Source organism: Gracilinanus agilis, chromosome 3 (genome assembly GCF_016433145.1).
Source record: "Gracilinanus agilis isolate LMUSP501 chromosome 3, AgileGrace, whole genome shotgun sequence".
In the NCBI taxonomy this organism is placed as follows: domain Eukaryota; kingdom Metazoa; phylum Chordata; class Mammalia; order Didelphimorphia; family Didelphidae; genus Gracilinanus; species Gracilinanus agilis.
In genome coordinates, this window is record NC_058132.1 from 678,707,665 (window position 1) to 678,729,676 (window position 22,012).

The following is a 22,012-nucleotide window of genomic DNA, read 5'->3' on the forward strand; positions in this document are numbered from 1 at the left end:
TAAGGGCACCTGGACAGGAAAATCAAAAACCAATTGGAAATTAAACAATATGATTCTCCAAAACCAATTAGTTCCATGGGAATATGATTAGGGTTTTGATGTTAAAGGATCACTCTACTGCAAATAGGAATAACATAGAAATGATACATGTATACAGTGGAATTGCTCCTCAGCTCTGGGAGGGGTAGAGGGGAAAAGGGGTGGGAAAAATCTTGAATCGTGTAACCATGGAAAATTTTTTAATTTTAAAACATTTAACTGGTATCATCTCACACCTAGCAGATTGGCTAAAATGAAAGAAGGGGAGAGTAATGAATGCTGGAGGGGATGTGGCAAAATTGGGACATTGATGCATTGCTGGTGGAGCTGTGAACTGATCCAACCATTCTGGCTAGCAATTTGGAACTATGCTCAAAGGGCTATAAAAGACTGCCTGCCCTTTGATCCAGCCATACCATTGTTGGGTTTGTACCCCAAAGAGATCATAGATAAACAGACTTGCAGGAAAATATTTATAGCTGTGCTTTTTGTGGTGGCAAAAAACTGGAAAAGGAGGGTATGTCCTTCAATTGGGGAATGGCTGAACAAATTGTGGTATATGCTGGTGATGGAATACTATTGTGCTAAAAGGAATAATAAACTGGAGGAGTTCCAGGTGAACTGGAAAGACCTCCAGGAACTGATGCAGAGTAAAAGGAGCAGAGCCAGAAGAACATTGTACACAGAGACTGATATACTATGGTAAAATCGAATGTAATGGACCTCTGTACCAGCAACAATGCAATGACACAAGACAGCTCTGAGGGATTTATGGTAAAGATGCTACCCACATTCAGAGGAAGGACTGCAGGAGAGGAAACATATAAGAAAAACAACTGCTTGAATGCATGGGTCAGGGTGGACATGATTGAGGATGTGGACTCGAAACTACCACACCAATGCAACTACCAACAATTTGGAAATAGGTCTTGATCAAGGACACATGCTACAACCAGTGGAAATGTGCATCGGCCATGGGTGGGGGGTGTGCGGGGGGTAAAGGGGAAAGTAGGAGCATGAATCATGTAACCATGTTAAAAATGAATATTAATAAATGTTTGAATTAAAAAAAATTTGGGAAGATCTGGTTGTTAAATATTTACCAGCATCCCCCTTGGATTTACTACCTACTATGCAGGTGAGGGAACTGAAATCTAGAGAAGTTAAATGGCTTGTCAAATCGCACATCTAATGTCACAGGCAAAATTCAAACCTATGTCTGTTTCCAGGTCTGGAATCCTTTTCCCTATCCCACACTGCCTCTCCAGAGATGACCTCCTACCACTAAAACCTCGAATCCTATGAATTCTATCTCTCACTTGTGATCTGATCATGATTCCAATGACACACCAAACTTGGGCAAGGAGCCTCCCACACAACTCACAATCAAAATTGTGCAGAGATGATATAACGGTTGTAAAAATCTACTGAGAAATTTATGTCTTGAGTTACCCAAATTATTACTCTGCTTAATAAGAAATGTCTCCAAGGGATGAAAGTAAAACAAACTCTACTTGAAAACATGGTAGAATGGAAGGAGCACTAAATCTGGAGTTAGATTAGAACTTGAGTTCAAATCTCAGCTCCTATTTTTGTTACCTTGAATGAGTCACTTTTCCTCTAAGATCCTCCTTGTCGTCTTCTGTAAAATGAGGAAAGATGGACTAGACAGCTTTCAAGGAAATGATTATTAACTTTTTTATCATAGGCCCTTTTGGCAATCTAGTGATGCTTAAAGAACCCTTCTTGGAAAAATGTTTTATTACCTACTTTCATAATTGAAGGAAATGCTAAATTTCAGTTAAACATCAATGAAAATAAAGATCTCATTTTTTCCATCCAAGTTCATGGACCTCCTAAAATTAGGGAGTTTGGAACTCAGGTTAAGTATCTCTGCTCTAAGGTCTCTTCTAACTCTAAATCAGTGGTCCTTGATTCACATTCTGTTTTTTTTCTTTCATTCTATCTTCTCCAAAAGTGAACTTTTAACATCATAGAAAACCTTAGATTGGAGATAGGAAAATATTGCCATTCTCCAGATGTAGACAGATCCATCCACTTTCCACTAGAAAGAAAGTGAGCATCAGCAAAAACAGAGGAGGAAGGAAAAGGGCAGCCCTTAATTAGGGAAGCATGTGGACAGTGAAATATGTACATGGGATCAGGGCAGAGAATAAGGAATGGAAGTCAGTGCCAGGACTGACTTTTCTGGACCAGATTTACCAAATTAACCTGAACTCCTTAGTTCTAACCTTGCCACCACCTGGGATTTTTCTAAAGCCTCTACTCCCTTTTATTATAAATCAAAAGAGTATTATTGTCAGAATATAAAGCTCTCATCATTTTAACCAAGCACTTGTGGTATATCCACCTGGGAAAAGATTTGCTTCAGAGTGGGAAGTCCATTATAATAGTTGCCTGTGTTATCTAATGCAATGCCAATATTTCAGCTCAAAATCCAGGCATGTGACTAACCAGCAAGAGAGCCCAGCGCACTGTTGTCATCTATGTGTTGGTCAAACAGTGAGTGTGATGGCATGACTTGATAATTATGGCTCATGTTAAAGTATCTTTCCTGCCTGTTCTATATCAGCATTCATTTCCAGAAATGCTTTTTTGAAGAAGAGGGCAAAGCCAGTTCAGCATGGCTCTCCACCAGCTTGAAACTCATAAAATCACTTGCTGAGCCAATAATAATTGGCCAGTCCCATGCAATCCTATGATCCATACATGAGAGCACTACGAATTCTGGATTTGAGCCTAAGGCTGGCAAGTGGTGCTGGCTCCTAGCTACAAAAAAAATACAAAACTTGGAGATATTCAAAAAAGGAAGAGCAAGAAAATTAAGTTAAATCTTTGGGTGTCTTCTTTGATTTCTGAGGTTATACATGAGGTGGCAAATTTGAATCCTGGCAATTCCTAGCTAATTGACAATGGTCAAATGATTTAATCCCTTTGATCCCCAATTTCTTCTTCTTTAAAATATGAATGATAATGGCACCCACCTGACAAAGGCTATCATGAAGATTAAATGAATTAATGACTATATAGTGTTTTGCAAAACTCAAAATGCTATGCAGTTAGATAGTACTATTTTTTAACCCTTACCTCCCATCTTAGAATCAATACTAAGTATATGTTCCAAGGCAGAAGAGCAGTAGGGGCTAGGCAATTGGGGTTAAGTGACTTGCCCAGGGTCACATTGCTAGGAAGTGTCTGAGGGCAGATTTGAACCCAGTATTATTATTACTATTATTACTGCAGAAAGAACACTAGACTGACAGGATGGATGGATGGATGGATGGATGGATGGATGGATGGATGGATGGAAAAGTGAAAGAAAAACCTTTATTAAGTGGCCAGCACTATGGTAAGTCCTGAGTATAAAAGCCTAAAAATAAATTAGTCTCTACACTAGAGGAACTTACCTTCTAATAGGGAGAGAAAATATATATAACCTCATGCAGCTGAAGGCCAGATGGAAAGGCCCAGGAGTCCTTAGTATGCACAGTCCTTTTCAGCACAGGATGAAGCCATTCCTTTGAATTTGCTTAAATGAACTCTTAGTGGCCTGGGATAGAGCTAAGATCTGAGAGGTCTACTATAGCATTGAGTCTTGCCACTAATTATCTTTATGACTCTGATCAACTCACCTAACTTCTCTGGGCCTCATTTTCCTCATCTAAAAAATGGAGGATTGCATTCCACTTCTAATATCCCTACCAGTTCTTAAATTCTCTGAATATATAAATATTGCTGCCTCTGTTAGACTGAGCCTTCTAAGACATATCAAAGATGTTATTTCATCAGTGAAAACTCAGTAATAATTTATAACTTAAAAAACCAACCTGGGGCTCATATAGAATTTAAGTAACTTCCCCCTGGACATTTAATTCATAAGGGTTAGGGACATGACTTGAATGCAGATCTCCTTGACACTAAGTCCAAGACTCTATCTTCTATACCATTCAACTTAACCTTCTGCATTTAAATAATGCTGATAAAAATATTCAATAGCTGAATATCAGTGCTCATTAAACTATGGTCCAAATTGTGATCTGTTTTTGACCTTTGATTTCAAACATTTTCATCAGAGACTTGAATGAAGGAAATTTGTGAAGAGTCCAGAGGTAGAAAGGAAAACTGATATTATTGAATGACAGAGTCAGGATCCAAAAAGATCATAAAAGGGTAAAAAACACTGAACTGAATCTAATAAAAAATGAAACTTAACAGGAATAAATGTATTCAGAGTTGGTTTTAAAAACTCAACTTCCCAATAGTGCTGAAGCAGACAGAACAATATAGTCTTAGAGTCAGACAACCTGAATTTGAATTCCTAATTTGGCACTACCTTGCCAAAATGGCATTGTGACCTTAGCAAGTAATTTCACTTTCCTAGGTCTCAAATTCCTCACCTGTAAAATATAGACTATGTAGAGAGACTCAAGTCCAGTCCAGTTCTAATTCTGTGATACTATGATATTGCATACAAGATGAGGGAAGCATAGTCAGAAAGCAATTTGTCTGAAAAAGATCTGGATGTTTAAATAAAATGTAAACTTAATAAAATAGGACATAGAAGCCAAAAAAAAAAAAAAAAGCAAATGCTACTTGGGATTGCTCTAAGGGAAGCTTAGCTTCCAGGACATTCCAGAGAATGATAATCCCAGAGTCCTTTGTCCTAGTCAGAAACCAATATGGACCATTTTATTCAGTTGTGGGTATCACTATTTAAGAAGAATATCATTCACTGATATGGATACAAATACTAAACAATCAAGTATTCAGAGGGGGATAACTAGAATGGTCATCGAACCACAGAACTTTAGGACTTGAAGGGACTCAGGAACCACCTAATCCAATCTATACCTAAAAGAAATTCTCACTACCACCTACTCAACAAATAATCCTCCGGTCCCTACTTGCAGACTTCCAGCAACAGGAATTTCACTACCTCTAAAAGTAGCCCATTCCATGATTGGACAATTCTCATTTTTAGGAAGATTTTCCTGAAAATTTTCACAAAAGTTCTTAACAGACAAAAGATGGACTGAAGGTGAAGAACAAGACATCCATTTTCAAACATAGCCAATGTGCAGCTTGGTTTTGCTTGATTAATCTTGTTACAAGAGAAGGTTATGATTTTTAGGGGGAATTATGGAGATGGAGATTATGGATTGTTATAATGATGCTGGAAAAAATCAAAAGAAGAAAAGAGCATCAATGAAACATTTTTTTAAAATACTCAGGAGGCAGGCAAGTGGATTGAAAGCCAGGTCTAGAGATGGAAGGTTGTAAATTCAAATCTGACCTCAGACAATGTTACTTGGCCCCCATTGCCTATTCCTTACAACTCTTCTGCTTTGGAAATACATACTGTTGATTCTAAGATTGACAAAAGTAGAGCCTTTGGGGACTGACACAAATCATAACTTGTAACTATTAACAGCAACAAAGACATCCATTGGCTTTAACAGGTAGCACAGTTCATTGGATCTGAGACCAGAGGCTTAGCCCTGCCCCTTACACCTAGATAGTGTTACATAAGTTATTGCAACTTTCTTTTTTTATTATTTTTTATTTAAATTAATTAATTTAGAATATTTTTCCATGGTTACAGAATTCATGTTCTTTCCCTCTCCTCCTCCCTCCCCACTCCCGGAGTCGACCAGCAATTCCATTGGGTTTTACATGTATCATTGTTCAAAACCTATTTCCATATTATTCATATTTATAATCATTGTAACTTTCTAATAATCAGATTCCTCATCTGTAAAAAGGGAGATCTGAACTCATATTCAATTCAAAAATTATTCATAATAGTAGCTCCTATTGATACAGCATTATAGACTTACAATCTGATTTCATTTGACTCTCACAACTTTAAGAGGTAGGTACTAATATTATTTCCACTTTTCAGCTGAGGAAACTGAGGCTAGGAAGGTTTAAATGATTAGGCCAGGGTCAGAGAGCTAATGTCTAAAGCAGAATTTCGACTCAGGTCTTTCTGATTCCAAGTCACTTAGGTGCAAAGAGCTAGATATACAAAGCTAGAAAAAATAGTCTCTGCTCTTAAGGATTTCATATCCTGCTAGATGATGAATAGTTCTTGATATATGATAAATGATGAAGTATTTTATTTAAAAACCTTTACCTTCTGTCTTTTTTTAATTTGAAAAATTATATTTAATTAATTAATTTAGAAGATTTTTCCGTGGTTATGTGATTCATGTTCTTTCCCTTCCCTCCTCCCACCCTCTCCTGTAGCCAATGAGTAATTCCACTGGGTTTTACATGTGTCATTGATCAAGACCTATTTCCATATTATTGATATTTGCATTAGGGTGAGTCTACATTACCTTCTGTCTTCAAATCTATATTGAATACTGGTTCTAAGGCAGAAGAGCAGTAAGGGTTAGGCAAGTGACTTGCCCAGGGTCTGAGTCCAGATTTAAACCCAGGACCTCCCATCTCAAGATCCAGCACTCTGTCCACTGAGCCATCTAGCTACTACATGCTAAAGTATTTGTTCATTGTTCCCAGCATAGCCAAAGATCCTCTGCCCAGGAAGGGGGTTTCTTTGCCCAATTCTATTTGTTGCTGACCTTTGAGGTTCAGCTCAAGCATCCTTTCCCCACCCCTAGCCTTTGCTAATTCCCTAATTGGCAGTGTCTGCTCCAGTCACTATACATTTATTTTGTACGTAACCAATGTTTGCTTGTTTCTAAGCATGCTGTATCCTCTTACACACACACCCAATAGAATGTAAGCTCTTGAAATGCAGAAAAGACTTGGGTATTTTGTTTGTTTGTTTGTTTGTTTTTTGTTTTTCCAAGTACTTTGCACAGGGTCAAATGCAGAAAAAGTATTGAATAAATGCTTGTTCATTTTCCATCAACAGCTCTGCTTCATTTCTACCCCATTGGAAATCTTGCCTAATCTGATTACCTAAAAAGCTCATTATCATGTAGACTGTCTCAGATTTTTATATTTAACACCTTTTCAATTCCCTCCGTTGCCTCTCTGAGTGGAAGGCTGGAAGACAGGACAATAAACTCCTCCCAAAGCCTTTATAGAGGGCTCAAAACATTCTAGTAACTTACCATTTTTCCATCAATGGGCCTGCTTGGTTTCTACTCCAAGGATCATAATAGAGCCTGTTCTTCCCTTCTGTACTCCATTCCACCTATTGGCTTCCTTTCATGTGTTGTCTTCCCCCCCACCCATTAGATTGTAAGTTCCTTGAAGGCAAAGGCTATCATTTTTGTATTTTGTGTCCTCAACTCTTAGCACAGCATCTGGCACATAGCAAACATTTTATAAATGTTTACTGAATTGAATTGAATTCTTGACCTCACTTCACTGAACATCTAAGCCATATGCTTGGGTATTTCCTCCTTTGATATCATTTGAGTCCTCTTGAAAAGAATGAAATTATTCCTAATAACCTTAACTGACGCAGCCCAATCTCTGAGGTCCTTTCTGGCTCTAACCCCAAATCTGGATGTGATGATAGAGAGAAATAATCAATTATCGTAATGGAATGCTAATCAGGGTATTTAGCGATTGGATTCAAACACACACAGTGTCTGTGGAAATTATTTTAGTTGGATATCATGATTGCTGCTGCTTTGTCAAAAGGTTAAATGAGTTTAAGCTATCAAGAAAAGCGCATAAATTCACTCTCTCCAAGTATCCAGAAGGCTTTAATGATTATTTATGTTCATTGTAGATTGTGTGGTCACAAAGAACTTGTTAAATATTTCCAGGGCCTGAGAATGCAGAGCCAGGATCTGGGATTTGAGCTCCAATGATCCTATGTCTGCAGATCCCAGTATATCCACACAGTTAGATCAGGTATTCTCTGATGTCTTCCCAGTTCCAAAATTCTAGGCATGAGGTAGTTCTCTATCCAAGCTCCCTGTTAAATCTTTTCCTTTCTAGATAAAATTGTCAAAGAACTTGTCTTTTTTTTTCTTTTATATATTTGGTACCTAGCATAATGCTTGTGCTTATAATATACTATATCATAGCATAGCATATCATCTTTTCTGAGAAGCAGATGAAAATTCATTTCTAAATTACTGAATCAGCTAAAATCCTGCTGCTGACTCCCACTGCTTGTGTAACCTTGGATAAGTCATTTAACTTTCCTGTGCCTTGGTTTACCCATATGTAAAATAAAGGCATTGGACCAGACAGTCTTTGAAATCCTTTCTAGCTCTAAATCTATGATCTTATGAAGTTCCTACCAAGTTTCAGGAATTGTACAGGACATGAGGACTGAAAGTCAGTTAACCAACAAACATTTTATTAAGAACTTACTATGCGGGTATAAAACCCAGTGGAATTGTTCACTGGCTATGGGGGTGGGGGTGGTTAGGAGGAGGGGAGGGAAAGAGCATGAATCATGTAACCTTGGAAAAAATTTTCTTAATCAATAAAAAAATTAAAAATTTAAATAAATTTAAAAAGAACTTACTATATGGGGCATCTAGATAGCACAATAGATGGATTTCCAGGTCTGGAGTCAAGAGAATCTGCATTCAAATTTGGTTTTAGACACTTTCTAGCTATGTGACCTTGGATTAGTCACTTAACCCCAATTGCCTAGCCCTTGCCACTCTTCTTTCTCAAATTGAAATTAGACAAAAGAGAAGGGTTGTTGGGGGTTTTTTAAGTTTACTATATGCCAAGCACTGTGATCAGTGCTAGAAATACAAATAGAAGCAAAAGACAGTCCTTACCCTCAAGAAACTTACTTTCTATTAGGAGAAGACAACACATAAAAAGGCACTGAAAAGAATAGGGGGATGTATACTCTACAGGGGCATGCTAGAAAAAAATCCTGTGGAAAAAAATCAGCAATGCATCATGAAGAGGGATGAAGAAATCTTTGGTGTGACCTTCCTCCCAGAAACTGGGAGTCAAAAGGTGAGAGTCGAGGGTCAGAGAATACTTCCAATGTGACAAGTAGCCTAGAGGTAGAGTGAGCTTCCAGAGAGAAGCAGTTTCTATGACTTGATAAAGAAAGGCAAAAGACAGAACCTGCCCTCAACTTTACTGTTACATCTACCCTAAAGCCCTATCACCCCACCCTAGTTATAGCTCTGCTCCACAAATAAGATACTCCAACTTTCAGCTCTGAGCATCTTCTCTAGTCATCCCCCATGCCTGGAGCACTCTCTCTCTCCTGATTGCCACCTTCTGACCTTCCTGGCTTCCTTTAAGTCCAAACTAAATATCTGAACTTCTACTGGAAGTCTTTGCCAACCCCTTTTAATTTCAATACCTTCCTTCTGTTAATTATCTCCTATACATCCTCTATCTCCATTCTATCTTCTGTACCAGGTAGCTGTTTAATTAACAATTAAACACACACATTAATTAGCAATTAAAAACACAACTCTCTGTGTAAGGTATTGTACTGTATGCTAGAGATGCGAATATAAATCAAAAAACCATCCTGTTCTCATGGAGATTACATTATACTTGAGAAGATATCACATGTGTTTTGTTTTTCTTAATACTCCTGGTTGTTTAAGAGAAAATTGGAGAAGGAATTCGGTAGGGAATTGTAGCTTTAAAAAGAAAATAATAGCAAGAAAGCATTTTTAAAATCAACTAGCCCCAATGGAACTGTGCCCTCATTAAATTATGAGTAATCCTTACATTTCAAAACTCACTCTTGCCTGCACAACCTCCTGTATTTCTTGTCCATGTTCTTCCACACGTCTCCATGGGCAATCTTCCCAAATTACTGGGAGCTTCCTTGAGTTCTCCTGACATCTCTTGGACCCTTGTGGAGGACATTCATCTGCCATCCTTGCTTTGTTATCAACCCATTTTCTTGTTCAAACTTAACGTTTCTTTGATGACATACTTTACTCTCTTCTCTTTCCTGATTCTTCATTTGTATTTTTTGAGAGTCAATATTTCCCCAAAGGCTGGCACTTTCAGAAGCGCTAAAGCCCAGTCAGGATGTTAGTTTAAGCTATAGATCTCTTATTATCATTGTTCTGAGCACTTGATTACTTTGAGAAGGGTAAAAATTTTACCTGTTAAAAGTCAATGATAAAAAAAATAGGCACAGTTATAAAACACCAATTCCCATTATAACCACATCTCTTCCCATCAAATACTTGGAAGTCTTCCTCTAAAAATCTGTAAGTTTCCTCATTTTAGACAGACTTTCATGTACCACCCTTACACACCTCTTTATGGTTTGTGACAACTTTTGCCCCCAGAAGGTGGATTTGTAAGGCACATATTATTAGCAATTCTTTGTGACCTAAGTTCTACATGTCATGGGAATGGTTCAACCCACCCTCTGGTGTCTGAGGAGTAATAGGGTTTGCATTAAGTGCATTAACTTTCTTTATTTCTTTTTTTTTTTTAATCCTTATCTTGGATCTTGAGGATTAATACTATGTATTGGTTCCAAGGCAGAAGAGCACTAAGGGCTAAGCAATGGGGTTTAAATGACTTGCCCTAAGTCTACAATCCTCAATACTCCTTGATCTCAATCCGAGTCATTATTAGATTGGATTCCAATGAATGATCTGGTGCGTCTATTTTTTCATCTTTTTTTCCCACCTGCTTGCTACTGCCACAAACGATCATCTATTTGGGTAGAATGTGATGAGGGAAGAGGAAGAAATGAATGGAATTATATGTATTTCATTTCTACATAGTGTCCTAAATAAGACCTCAAATAGGCTGTGTGTTTTGTTTTGTTTTGTGTTATTGTGTTGTTTTTCTTAGCAGTGGTGATAAGTGGCTAAAACTTAGAGGGCAGAAGGGGAGGAAGAATACACAATTTTTCATCCTTTCATCATTTGCCTTCCTTTCCTGCAAGTTCTTTCCCCTGCCCAGAGCAGGAAACATCCCATAATCTTTTTTCTCTTTTAGTAACCCTTACCTGCTGCCTTGGAATCAATATGATTCCAAGGCAGAAGAGTGGTAAGGACTAGGCAATGGGGGTTAAGTGACTTGTCCAAGGTCACACAGCTAGGAAGTGCCTGAGGCCAGATTTGAACCTACAACATCTCATCTCTAGGCCTGGCTCTCAATAAAATCCACTGAGCTACCCAGCTGCTTACCCCTCATCCCATGATCTTTTGACTAGAGCACATAAAGTTGAGATTAGTTAGCCAAGGCTGGAATCCTGAGCTCTTCTACCCAAAGCAAAGAAGGATAGGGTTGGGAGAGTGTGCTACTTTTTATGAGATTCTCTTCCTGTGTTTCATGAGACAAACATGTGTGTGTGTGTGTGTGTGTGTGTGTGTGTGTGTGTGTGTGTAATATCAGCCCCTGTACTACATGTTGGGAATACAGATGAAGAAACTGAGGTTTGGAGAGATTAAGTAATTTGCCCATGTTTGCATAGCTAGTGAATGTATCTGAGGCAGAATTTGAACCTGGATGCTTCTGTTCTCAAAAGCCAGTGTTCTATTCACTTAGCCATACTCCCTTTTGAAGGTGAGTTCTCTTACATTCCCTCTTCTATTCCTTAAAACTTAGACTCTTCACCCTCTCCCCTTCTCCTCCTTCCTTCTGTGTCCCAAAAGAAGGCCAGCCCCATTGGACTAGTCACTCTCACTATGTGTTTCACTATATCATTTCTCCCAGGATCTTCAACAAGCTCAGAATATAAATATGTCTCAATTCTCCTGTTATACCTTTCCATCCTACATGCTGTCAATCAGTAGCCCCTGTGCAAAGGATCATTGCTTTTGTAAGCAGGCTAATTGGATTAAATAAGAGGGTAATAAAAATAAGCAATGAACACCTCTATATCAAAAATAGCAATGGCACTATCTCACCTCCCCCAGGAGGTACTGAACCCTCACAGGCTCAAGTTATAAGATAATATTAAATGGAAGACAAAGTGTGGGGGCAGCTAAGTGGCTTAATGTATTGATAGCTAGTTCTGAAGATGAGGGGTCCTGGGTTCAAATCTGATCTTTCACACTTCCTAGCTATGTGCTCCTAGGCAAGTCATTTAACCCCCATTGCCTAGCCCTTACCACTCTTCTGCATTGGAACCAATACATAGTATTAATTCATAAGATCCAAGGTAAGGATTTTTTAAAGAAATAAAGCTAATGTGCTTAATGCAAACCCTACTACTCTTCAGACACCAGAGGGTGGGTTGAACCATTCACATAGTTAGCACTGACTAGAAACTAGACTTCTGGATCAATACTCTAACAGCTGCCCAAGTCTTTATACTTCCCTATTAGCTCTCCATGATGCTCCTTTCTCAATTCCATTCATCAGTAAACTCAACCACACTATTGTAGTAATAGAATTGGGGAAAAGGTAATTAGGTATTGCTAAATAAACATATTACTACACTATAGACCATTAATGTCATGCCAAGCTGAAGTCAAGCCAACAGGCATTTATTAGGGACCTACTGTGTGCCAAGCACTGTGCTAAATTCTGAGAATGCAAAGAAAAAGATGGTCAAATAGGGGAGGGAGGCAACATGTAAAGGACTATGTACAAACAAGATATATACAGAATAAGTTGGAGATAATCAACAGAGGGAAGGCACCAGAATTAAGGGCTATCAGGAAAAGCATCTTGTTAAAGGTCTTATTTTAGCCAGGACAGGAAGAAAGCCAGGGAAGCCAGAGAGCAGTGATGAAGAAAAAGAGAATTCAAGCTCAGAGGGCAGCCAGTGAAATTACCTACAGCTGAGATACAGGGTCTTATGTGAGGGACAGCAAGGAAACCAAGGATCAGGGTACATGAGAAAGAACAAAACCTGATAGTATGAACAGTTGCCTTCTACTGTCCAATACATGGGTGCCCCAAAAGATCAAGAGTCTCCTTGATCTTCCTAGCTATGTGACCCTGGACAAGTCATTTGACCTCCATTGCCTAGCCCTTATCACTCTTCTGCCTTGAAATCAATATACAGTATTGATTCCAAGATGGAAGGTAAGGGTTGTTTAAAAAAAAGAGTGTCCTTGATGCTTCAGTGTCTCCATAGATCTTTCTCCAAGTTTCCTGAATCTTATATCTAATTACTACCTGAAAGGCCATGAGCAAGTCTCTAACTTCTGTGGTCTACATCTTCCTCATCTGTAAGATGAGGGCTTTGTACTACTACATGGCTTCTAAGGTCCCTTCTTTACTTCTAATCATAGAGTCTTAACCTGAAGATAAAATTTTAGGAGTTCCAGACATTTGGATGGGAAAAAAATACCTATAATTTTTTACCAACCTTTGGTTTCTTTTTTAATCCTATGAACTTTATTTTATGCATTTAAAAATGTTATTCTAAAAGGGACCATTAAATTTCATGGGACTGCCAAAGGGATCCAAGTCACAAAGGAAGTGAACTCCTGTTCTAAATTCATAATACCACAATCCTGTTATTCCTGTATCATCTAACAGGGGCCCTGGGAAATTACTTTCACATATTCTCGAACTGCAAAAGCTCTGTTAGTCCAAAAAATCCCTAGAAAATACACATCTGCTACATATATTAAAGTTAAATATGTATATATGACAGAGTTGAATAGGAAGAAAAAATCAGAGTAGATTTCATTTAGGAAACTGAACAGTATTTTCAATGACCCCAAATTGTTCCCTGGGACAAAAAATATCTGTAACACCAACATTCTCTCAGTGATGCTAGATTTTCTATGAAAAAATGCAACAATAATCTCAGTAAAATCAAAATTACAAGTAACTCAAAGGGTATTGGAAAGGCATAGGAAAGATGTTAGGGAGGCTCCAATAAGTCACCAATGGTAAGAATGGAAAATGGCATAAAACATAACATCAAGATGTGTCATTTTGTACTAGGATAGAACCAAAAGACTGAAGGAAGCCTTGGGAGAATCTCCCTGGCTCTGACTGTGAAAATCAGGAACTAAGAAGGTATGCTGCAATATGGATCAATAAGAAACAGGTTAAAGAAAGAGAAAGAAAAATCTCCCTCACTCATCCCAAACTGCACACCTTCCCCTAACCAGGATCATAGATTTAGAGCTGGGAGAAACCTTAGAGGCCATCTAGTCTAACAACGTTTCATTTTGCAAATGAAGAAAATGAGAACCAGTGAATTAGATCTAGCACTGGAAAGACTTTAGAGGTCATCTAGCACAACTTCTTCATTTTATAGAAAAGGAAACTGAGGCTCATGAGTGATTAAGTGAATTAGGATGATAGAATGATAGAGCTAGAAGGGTCCTGACAGGTATCTACTCAAATTCCTTCATTTAAAGAATAAGAAACTGAGGCTCAAGGAAGTGAAGTGACTTGGGCTCATAAATCTAGACGTGTAAAGAACCTAAGAGGCCACCTAGACCAGTCCCTTCATTCTTCAGATAAGGAAACTGAGGCATTTCACTGAAGCGAAGTAACCCACAATGTTACCCAAGTATTAGGTAGCAGTCAGTACAAATCCACTACTCTTGCCATTGAACTCTCTAAGTGGCAGGAAAAGAAAAATAAAGGGCAAAGGTAAAGGGTCTTTGTAAAGGATCCAGCATCCTCAGGACAATAAGTGACATATCTAGGGTTCTGGTGGCTACTGAAAGATTTCTCTTTGGTTTTCCTAGTCCTTTAATAAAACTCCACTCTGTAATATTAGGTTACCCTGGGAATCTTTCTCAGTGCCCTGGGGGTCTTATGCATCCACCATCCTGGATTTCATGGGTGGGAGATAAACCAAAAAGATAGAAAAAATTTTCCAGAGTATACTCTGGCCTTTCATGCCACGAGAGTCTCAGACAGTGTTACATAGAGTTCTCTTCCGTGCAAGTTTAAAATCTCTCAGATGCCCTGTGGCTTCTTGCCAAAACTTGCCCAGCTCACCCATTCACCATTCTGTCCTTGAACACCCTCCAACCTTGAGTGCACATGCAATCCTAGATTAAATGAAGCAGACTTCTAAGAAAAAGGTCAGCGAAATATCCCATTTGTCTGTGGACCCTGCCCTACCCAACCCCACTAGCTAACTAATCAGAATTCTAAAAATGAATTTCCTGCTGACACTTCCAATAAATAACAGCGAATCATTAGACTTAGTAGTGAACTATATAAAGAACAAGCTAACCAAAACAGAAAAGCCAATACTGTTTCCTTTAAAAAAAAAAAAAAAACAGGATAATGGGTAACTGAATAGCTCTTCCCAGACCACTACTGCCCCACTCAGGATGCCAAACAAACACCCTGGCAAAAAGATCAGCAAGGGATATGAAGCCTAGAAATGAAATCATGTTGGATTATTCTAATTAAGACCACATTTCTAGCAACTGACATTTGCTCATCCATAGTAATGGGGGCAGACTTCATCTAAATAATTAAAATCCACATGTAATCTGTTTCAGCCATTGGTTCTGACCTTCTCCATGAAACCATTTGCCAGAGAGGTTCTCATAGCCCAGAGCTATTATTACAGCTAGATTACATTTCCACCATACGGAACTAAAGGATATCCAGGGCTACCCCTGAGACCTGATTTTTATACTGGATCTTGGACTTTATAGTTGACAGGGAGGTTAAGGATCAACTAGTCCCAACTCCTCTGTTACCAATAGGCAGTATGGTTCAGTGGGAAGAATGAAGAATCTAGAGTCAGAACCTGAGTTCAAATCCCAGCTCTGATCATTGCTGCCTACGTGATCTTGAGCAAGTCCCTTAACTACCCTAATTCTCATTTTCCTCATCTGCAAAAACAAAGTTGGAAGGGGGGTGGTCAGACTAGATGGCCTCTGAAGTCCTGTCAAGCTCTAAATTTAAGACCCTATAATTCCACCACACACTCCCCCTCTCTGATGTTGTGATGTAGCCCTTCCCAAGTTGGAAATAATATAGGGGAAACCTGGATTTTTCTACCTACTTTTTTGAGCTTGTGCATATAATCCAAAGCAACTTTTCCTCCAGCAAGAGGGTTTTATATTCAACAATGGCTCCTATTTATATAGCATTTAAAGATTTGCAAAGTGCTTTTCAGACAATAATGCAGTTGACAATCTGAACATTCCTATTAGGGAAGTGATGTTTTCAACATTTTTACATACAAGGAAACTGAGGGTCAGAAAAGTTTTGTGACTTTCCCAGGGTTGTATGGCCAGTAAGTCTGAGTTTTTCTTTGAGCCCAGATCTTCCTGTCTCCAATTCCAGCATGCCACCCAGACTCTCCAGAATATCACATTACAAACATACACATACACACACACACACACACACACACACACACACACACACACACACGCTCAATGTATGTAGGCAGCACTCCTCCTTTTCTCCTCCCCAAATGTCACTCAAGCAAAGGTCCGAAATATCCTGCCTCTATTATGGTTTAACTTCATCTTAATATCATTGGTATATATTATTAATATAACATTACACAAGCTTGATCCAAATCTAATGGGTAAGCTATCATTTCCCCATAGAATGTAAATTCCTCTAGTATAGAAACATTTAATTTTTTGTCTTTGGGTCTCTTGAGAGCCTAGAAAGAGCAGGCATTTAATAAATGCTTGATAACTGATTGGTCGATAATATGATCCACTATTGTCAATTTGGTATATGTTTCTAATCTCTTGGTTTTGCTGTTTGGTCCTATGGGACATTAGGGCAGCTAAATGGTGCAGTGGATGGACTGCCTCAAGTCAGAATCATTTTCTGAGGTCAAATTTGGACTGAAACTTTTACTAGCTATGTGACACTGGATAAGTCACTTAACCCTGTTTGCTTCAGTTTTCTCATCTATAAAATGAGCTGGAGAAGTGTGGGAAGCCAATAAGAGAAAGAGTCTCAAATAGATAAAAATATGAGACTCCTCTTTTGACCTTGACCCCTTTTGTGATCCTCGTGATTTCTTATTGAAAAGTATTGTGGCCTTATTAAAAAGCTTTAAGTCCTCAGCAAATCAACAGTCAAGAGGTTAACATTCTTCCCCTTTGGTAAGAAATGCAGCCAAGGCCAAAACCTTGGTTTAGCTGGGGCATTTGCCCATGAGAAAAGTATTCTCAGATTTAGCTTGCTGATAATCACGCAGCTAAAGGTCCAGCCTGGTTCTTATTTTCACCTTGAAGCTTCTAAGCCTATTGTATTGTCTATGTTAAAAATTCAGCTCTGAGCAGCTGTGGGAAACTCTGTGCTTGTGGGTGAAAGGGAGTTCGAATTTTCATATATAATAAACTTGTGACTCAATGGCACTTCGGAGAAGCAGTTACAAGTTAACAGTCAAGATCGTCTCCCATGTCCCATTATTTTCTTATCAACTAAGCTGTCCTTATCAGATTATGTGGAGATGGTAGATAGATCTCAACAGAGAAGTAAATGGAAAACCACTCCAATGCCTTTGCCAAGAAAACAACAAATGGAATAATGAAGAGTCAGATGTAACTGAAAAATGACTGAACAAAATATGGCATTGGTTAACAAGCAAAAAGGTGGCACTGGGGAAGGAATGCATTTCAGGCAGTTATATCTAAGTGATAAGCATGGTAATCAAATTAAGAAAATTTAAAGAGAAGGGAAGAAAAACAAATAGAAGCACCAAGCATATGTGACTTTTTTAAAAGAGTTTGGCTGAAATAGGGAGGAGAAATATAAGATGAGAGTACATGGAAATGGTAGGATCTAATGAGAGATTTGTTGGAGGGGTTTAAGATTAGGGAGACTTTTGTGTCACTTAAAACAGTAGTGAAGGAACCTGTGGACAGAAAGAGAATGTAAATTAGAGAAAGGAGAGTGATAGTGAAAATATTCTAAAGGAGAAGATAAGATAGGATGGGAACAAGGGTGTATGCATATGGTTTGGCCTAAGCAAGAAGAGCTACTTTTCTGGAGTGAAGGAGGAAATAGAGGAGGATACTATCAGAGGGATATGAGATGGGGAGGAAAAAGTGAGAGTTCAAAGTGAATAGCTTTGCAGTAAAGCATAAAGCAAGGTCCTTTGTTGAGATGGAATCAAAGCAATCAGTTATGGAGGATTAAAAGGATTGCTCTACTGGACTTAAGTTTCAGTTGAATAATTTGTAGTGGACTTTGTCAACATAGTTGTATATTTTCCTCCAGCTCCATTCAACTACACAGAATGCAAGAGGCAGATGATGGAAGTAATCTAAAGTTGGAATTTAACAAGGAATGAATAGTAATATTGCAATGGAACAAAAAGATTCAAGAACAGGAAATAGTGTAGAGTTGAGCCAACTGACCAAAGACTTGCGCTTGAGAAGAGTAAAAGATATAGTCAGAGTAGACACAATAGCCTGGGAAAGAATTAAAGGCCTCTGAGAGGACAAAGAATAGATTTAAAAGGAACAAGACAGAGTAGACAGAACAGTAGAAGATTATAATTTGATAAAGAATTTCACTACTCATTCTTGGAAGTGGAGCTCACATATGTCATGGGAAGAATAAGAATGTGATCATCCACGCAGAGCCAAAGTAGAGTTGGGGGAGTAAGCCAGGGGAGTTGAGTAAAATGAGAAAATTAAAGTATTTTCTTATCAAGTGCCATGATTTCAATGACTCTAAAATATATACATCCAACTAATCATTATCATCATCATATCTCTCTGTCTCTCTCTGTGTCTCTTTCTGCGTCTCTGTGTGTGTCTCTCTGTGTCTGTCTCTGTCTCTGTATCTCTCTCTCTCACTCTCTCTCTCTCTCTCTCTCTCTCTCTCTCTCTCTCTCTCTCTCTCTCTCTCTGTCTCTCTCTCTCCAACCCCTCACTGGAGAACTGCCTACTGCACAGCACCATTTGAAAGTCCAGTCAGCAGTTCAAACTCAGTGCAAAAAGCAGAATTATTCATCTTTCCCCAAAAACTCACCTGTATCTACCATACCTATTTCTGATGTGAATACCACTATCTTCCAAGAAACTTGAATTTATAATTTTGGAGTCACCCTTGACTTCCTTCTCCATCATCCTCCATATCCAATCAATTAACAAATCTGTTCAATCTTACCTCCCCAACATCTCAAGGATGTATCCCTTTCTGACCAATCACACAGTCACTATCCTCATTCTCCGTTTGCCTATTTTTTTGTTTTTATTATTTTATATTATATTATATATTATTTATTATTTTAATATTTTATTATTTAATAGTATATAAGCAACATATAATATTATTATTTATTGTTCATATTATTTGTGCTATTTATAATAGCCTCCTAACTGGTCTCTCTTTCCAGGCTCAGCCCACTCTAATCCATCATTCACACAGATAGCACATACTAAAGTATTACTTAAAATAAAAATGTAACTCCTATAAAGGTTTCCAAGTAGTTGCCAAAATCTAGCTCTCCAGGAAGAGAATCCAAGATAAGGGCCAAGAATAAGTCCCTCTGGCCACTTTAAAGAACATTTAAAAGCTTTGCTTCTAAGTGAAAATATGGTTTGGAGGATTGCCTGTGAATCCCCATACACTTGGATTGAAAATTAGACTCTTCAAAGAAAATGAATAGACCAGATTCAAAAGGATGCAGTTATTTATAACAGGATGAAAAATTAAAATTTTTCAAGATTTCACTGCAGTCTTACATGTCCAACTAAGAAACCCTTAAATCAAGAGTTTTTAATTATTTTGTGACATAAAGTACATTGACATTCCGGTGAAACCTATACACCTATTCTCTGAATAATGTTTTTAGATACATAAAATAAAATACATTGGATTTCAAAATAAACAAATTATATTAAAATAATCATCAAAATATCTTAAGATAAATTCAGAGATGCCTTGAAATCTATAGTCCATGGATCCCAGTTTAAGGACCCCTGCCTTAAATGGAATATTTGGTATAAGGTAAGAGTATAAGGTACTCTCTACAAGATTTTTCTATTATATTATCATTGTTTCAAAGATTTAAGAGCTACAAGGAACTTTAGAAATCATCTGATTTATTTTATAGATAGAAAAACTGAGGTCCACAGAAATGCAGAAATCCCCCCAAAATTACACTAATAGCATTTGGAAAACCCAGGACTTGAATCTAGATCCCCTGACTAGAATGCCAAACCTCCTTTCCACCATTTAGGGTCTTAGATATATCTTATAATCATTTTCTATTCAATTTAATTCAACTAACATTTATTAAGCATCAAATATGAGTGAAACATACTAGCTGTGTGACCCTAGACAAGTCATTTTGTCTTGGTGTCCCAGACAACTCTGTAACACTGGACATTATAGATGAGACTGTAATCTGCCTTAGTGGAGAAAGTTTCGATATCATGAGTACTCTCTATCAGTGAAATCACAGGTCTATGATAATGAAGCATGCCCTCTATCTCCTAACAGAGAGGTGATGAACCCAGCATGCTAAATGAAACATACTCTGTGAATGTATATTTATTTATATGTGCATACATATATATATATATATTTATGTATATATATTTGATGTAACCCTGGGGGACATTTATGTCATGCATATGACTGCATATTTGTTACAAAAAGTTATTTTTCCAATGAAAATTGGAAGGGAGAGAGAAATCAGTTTTTATTCATTAAAAATAATTTTTAAAAAGAAATCATGGTTCTACATTGATATTGTGAAAGGCACTATGCTAATGCTTGATATAGGAAATGATAATGAAATAATCCCTACTACCAAGGAATTTACATTCTACTATTCAGAGACAAATATAAGACAAGATAAGGAACAACTGGGGCCATGGACAGAAGGTAATTTTCTAGAAATATTTGAGGGAAGAAATGCTATCCCCTAGAGGATCAGGATAAATGAAAGAATTAGCACAGAAACTGAACCTTGAAAGATAAGAATTAAGATGAGGAGGGAGTGCATTTCAGGCATGAAAGATAGCCTGTGCTGGAAAAAGATGGCGGGCAAGATCAAGACCAATTGGACTGAAATGTAGAGTGTTTGCAAGTTAGGGTTAAGTGACTTGCCCAGCCCTTACCTATCTTCTGCCACTTCTACCAATAGTTTGGTATTGATTCCAAGACAGAAGGTACGCATTTTAAAAAAAGAAAATAGCCTGTGCCTTTGGAAGATTATTTTGGCAGCTCAGTAAAGGATGTAAGCGGTAAAGGAAGACCACTTGGAGAGCTATTGTGATTCAGGCAAACAGAGATGAGGGAGTAAATTAAGGTTGGAACCTTGTGGGTGGAAGAGGGATGGAGGTGAGAGATGCTTTGGAAATAAAATCTATTTTCACCAATTGGATATGCGGGTGAAAGGATAAGAGAAAGAGTATAAAGAGACTCAGATTATAAACCTTAGAGACTGAAAGACTGGTCTTCTGGAGGGACCTTTTCATCTGACCTGCATCTAAACATAAATCTCCTTTTATAAAAACCCCAAAGTTTTCCAGCTTTTGTTTGAATTTCCCCATTATGGAGGAATTCACCACCTACCTACTTATTACAACTAAATCTGTCTATTAATAAGCATTTACAGTCAATTCTTGTCATTCACATTAGTCATGTTCTGTAAATTCATTGTGAGCACTAAATTAGTGAAAACTGAACCACTGATCATAAGGGAAATTCAGTGTTAGCTTTCCACGAACTTCTAGTCTCAACACTTTTGTCAATCAACTGATGTATATGTGTGTGTTTCTATTTAAATGTGCCTTGTTTAATATTTATTTCTTATGTATAATTAATTATATGAGAATCCCCTCTTCCTTTTCTCCAGATGTACTATATTATTGAATCAACATTGAATGTATAGCCAACAGCACTATAACTCATGCCTGAAAAAAAGTTTATCCAACACATGCATTTTCTCCATAAAGCACATCATAGCCTTCTTACATTCAGGAACACTAAACAGCAGTTTGGCACAGTTCTTGGAAACCATTTTAAACAGCAAAATCACCATAAAAAAATGTGGCACTAAATAGGCTTCAAAAATACACTTTACAGTATGAGAGCTGAAACAAAAAGGCAAAGCATCATCTTGTTGATCTCAGCTGGGACTCGGATTTTTCACCATTTTGTACATGTCTATGAA